Source organism: Gekko japonicus, unplaced genomic scaffold (assembly GCF_001447785.1).
Source record: "Gekko japonicus isolate JY-2015 unplaced genomic scaffold, Gekko_japonicus_V1.1 scaffold4461, whole genome shotgun sequence".
Lineage (NCBI taxonomy): Eukaryota > Metazoa > Chordata > Lepidosauria > Squamata > Gekkonidae > Gekko > Gekko japonicus.
In genome coordinates this window covers 71978-76335 of record NW_015165383.1, presented here as the reverse complement: position 1 = coordinate 76335, position 4358 = coordinate 71978, and positions in this window count along the sequence as shown.

Below are 4358 nucleotides of genomic sequence, written 5' to 3'. Positions count from 1 at the left end.
GGATTTGACTGGCTTTCGAGCAAGGGAACCTTTACCTTTTAAATAGGTACCACTTCAGTGGGAAGGTAGCAGCGTTCCGTGCGCCTTGGTGTTTAGTCATGCCGGCCACATGACCACGGAAACGTCTTCGGACAGCAATGGCTCTTCGGCTTTGAAACTGAGATGAGTCGAATTCGACTGGCTTTAGAGCAAGGGAACCTTTACCTTTACCCCTCTGGATAGATGCAATTGACACTTCAGTGGAACGTGTCCATTCTACCTTCTTGCGAAAGATCACGGGGGTACCCCAGGTGTGTTCCATATGCTGCTTTATGTTTGGAGTGCGGACAGAATTTGATGGCTTCTAAGGCATGGATCCGCACCATAAAATTTTGGCTGCGACGCCACTTCAACTCTGACCCCTCTAGTTATCTGTATCAATTACTTTCTGAATCTGCCAATTCTGGCTGGCTATCTCACATCGAAGCCAAAAAATCAACGGCACAGATATAGAATGGGAGGGACTTGGCTTGACAGCAGCACATGTGAAAGGGATCTAGGTGATCTGGTTGATCACAAGCTAAACATGAGCCTGCAGTGCAATGTGGCTGTGAAGAAAGCTAATGCAATCTTAGGATGCATTAACAGAATCACGGGAGGTGGTAGTTCCGCTCTGTTCTGCTATGGTCAGGCCTCACCTGGAGTCCTGTGTCCAGTTTTGGGCACCACATTTTAGGAAGGATGTTGACAAGCTCGAGTGTGTCCAGAAGAGGGCAACCGGGATGGTGAGAGGGTTGGAATCCAAGTCTTATGGGGAAAGGCTGAAAAGGTTGGGTATGTTTAGCCTGGGAAAGAGAACGCTTAGAGGGAACATGATTGCAGTCTTCAAGTATCTGAAGGGCTGTCATGTAGAAGATGGAGCGGATCTATTCTCTCCGGCCCCAGATTGCAAGACTAGGTCTAAAGGGTGGAAATTACAAGGGAGTAGTTACCGACTAAATATCAGGAAAAACTTCCTACCTGTAAGAGTGGTTGAGCAGGGGAACAGTCTTCCTCGGGAAGTGGTGGATGCTCCTTTGCTGGATATTTTCAAGCGGAGGCTGGCTGACCATCTTTCGGGTATGTTGTAGGGCCAGGGGTCATTTCCTGCAGGAGCGCACAGGAGCGAAGCTCCGGCAGTAAAAAGCCCAGGGGGCGGGCACATGCAACAAGCCCCGCCCCCTGCTCCCAGCAGCCCCGGGCCATGAGGAGCAAGAAGCAGCCAGGTAAGTTGCAGTGGGTGTAGGGTTGCGGTGCTCATCTCTGTTTCAAAGTCGAAGAGGCAGCGCTGTCCGAAGACGTTTCCGTGGTCATGTGGCCGGCATGACTAAACATCAAGGCGCACGGAACGCTGTTACCTTCCCACCGAAGTGGTCCAGATTTATCTACTTGCAATTTCTTGCTTTCGAACTGCTAGGTTGGCAGGAGCTGGAACTAGAGACAGGAGCTCACCCTGTCTTGCGGCACCCGGGTCTTGAACTGCTGAACTACTGACCTTCCACAGCCTGCAGTTCAGCGTCTTAACCACTTGAGCCACCGCAGCTCCTTGAAGCTAGGTACACTGTACCTATATATGTTGCTTCATGTCTTCTGTGTCTTGATTGACAGTCCCATCCCATGCATTCAAGGAGTTTGTAAGCCGCTCTGAGACTCCCAAGTGAAGGGCGGGGTATAAATCCAATCTCTCCTCCTCCTTCTTCTCTCAGCCCCACCTACCTCACAGGGTGTCTGTTGTGGGGAGGGGAAGGGAAAGGAGTTTGTAAGCCGCTCTGAGACACCTTCAGGTAGTGAAGGGCAGGGTATAAATCCAATCTCTTATCTTCTTCTCTAAACCCCCCACCCCACCCCAAGAAACAACTCTTTGATTTGTGCCCAATGTTCCCTCTAAGTCGTGGAGTCTTGTGAGCAAAAATTCTTTTGTGAGCTACAGTCATTACAGTTGTGAGCGAGCGATTTGGCTGCTGCATCAATTAGTTTGCTCTGGAGCCATCCCTTCCTGAGCGGAGACAAAAATGTGTGAACCAGAGGCTAAAAAACTGTGAGCTGGCTCACACTCACTCAGCTTAGGGGGGACATTATTTTTCTTCCACCCGAGAAACCGACACGCGCGATTCTCGCAAAGGACACCGATGCCTTCCAGCTCCGTTTCTGCATCCCGCCCAGCCGGTGCCGCGGGGAAGTCGGCTCCCTCTCCCGTGACCGAAGCCTCCTTCCGAGTCATCGCATTCGAGGGCCGCCCCCCGCCGACACGCGCGATTCTCGCAAAGGACACCGATGCCTTCCAGCTCCGTTTCTGCATCCCGCCCAGCCGGTGCCGCGGGGAAGTCGGCTCCCTCTCCCGTGACCGAAGCCTCCTTCCGAGTCATCGCATTCGAGGGCCGCCCCCCGGGGTTAAGAGAACATAAGAACATAAGAGACGCCAATGTTGGATCAGGCCAAAGGCCCATCCAGTCCAACACTCTGTGTCACACAGTGGCCAGAAATACCAGTGCCATCAGGAGGTCCAGCAGTGGGGCCAGGACATTAGAAGCCCTCCCACTGTTGCCCCCCCCCCCAAGCACCAAGAAGACAGAGCATCACTTGCCCCAGAGCCCCTAGCTATACCTTGTGGCTAATAGCCACTGATGGACCTCTGCTCCATATGCTTATCTAATTCCCTTTTGAAGCCGTCCATGCTTGTAGCACCCACCACTTCCTGTGGCAGTGAATTCCATGTGTTAATCACTCTTTGGGTGAAGAAGTACTTCCTTTTATCCGTTCTAACCCGACCGCTCTGCAGTTTCATGGAGTGCCCACGAGTTCTTGTATTGTGAGAAAGGGAGAAAAGTACCTCTTTCTTTACCTGCTCTTTCCCATGCATAATCTTATAAACCTCGATCATGTCACCCCTCAGTCGTCTTTTCTCCAAGCTAAAGAGCCCTAAGCGCTTTAACCTTTCCTCATAGGGAAAGTGTTCCAACCCTTTTATCATTCGAGTTGCCCTTTTCTGCACTTTTTCCAAAGCTATAATATCCTTTTTAAGGTGTGGTGCCCAGAACTGCACACAGTATTCCAAATGAGGTCTCACCATTGATTTATATAGGGGCATTATTATATTGGCTGATCTGTTTTCAATACCCTTCCTAATAATCCCCAGCATAGCATTGGCCTTCTTTATTGCAGTCACACACTGTCTCGACATTTTCAGTGAGTTATCCACTACAACTCCAAGATCTCTCTCTTGCTCAGTCTCTGCCAGTTCAGACCCCATCAATGTGTATTTATATTTAGGATTTTTGGCTCCAATGTGCATCACCTTGCACTTGGCCACATTGAACCCCATTTGCCATGTTGACGCCCACTCGCCCATCCTTGACAGATCCCCTTGGAGTGCCTCACAATCCTCACTGGTTTTCACCACCCTGAACAACTTTGTATCATCCGCAAATTTAGCCACTTCACTGCTTACTCCCATCTCCAAATCATTAATGAACAAGTTAAAAAGCAGTGGACCAAGTACTGATCCCTGCGGTACCCCACTGCTTACCACCCTCCACTGAGAAAATTGCCCACCTACACTCACTCTCTGTTTTCTATGAACTAGCCAGTTTTTGATCCATAAAAGGACTTGTCCTTCTATCCCATGATTTTTGAGCTTACTTAGGAGCCTTTGATGAGGAACTTTATCAAAAGCTTTCTGGAAGTCAAGGTAAATAATATCTATTGGATCCCCCTTGTCCACATGTTTGTTCACCCCCTCAAAGAACACTAACAGGTTAGTGAGACAAGATCTTCCCTTACAGAAACCGTGCTGAGTCTGCCTCAATAGGTTTTGTTCATCTATGTGCCTACTAATTCTTTCCTTAATAATGGTTTCCACCAATTTACCCGGTATCGACGTCAGACTGACTGGCCTGTAATTTCCCGGATCTCCTCTGGAACCCTTTTTAAAGATGGGAGTGACATTTGCTACCTTCCAATCCTCAGGAATGGAGGCAGATTTTAAGGAAAGATTACATATCTTTGTCAGGAGATCTACAAGTTCACATTTGAGTTCTTTCAGAACTCTCGGATGTATGCCATCTGGGCCTGGTGATTTTTCAGTTTTTAAGTTGTCTATCAGTTTTAGGACCTCCTCTCTCGTCACCTCAATCTGACTCAGGTCTTCCAACACCCCTCCTGAAATCAGTGGTTCTGGAGTGGGCAAGCACTTCTCATCTTCCACAGTGAAGACGGAGGCAAAAAATGCATTTAGCTTCTCAGCCATTTCCCTATCATCCTTCAATACTCCTTTTACCCCTTGGTCGTCCAAGGGCCCCACTGCCTCCCTGGCTGGTTTCCTGTTTCTAATGTATTTGAAG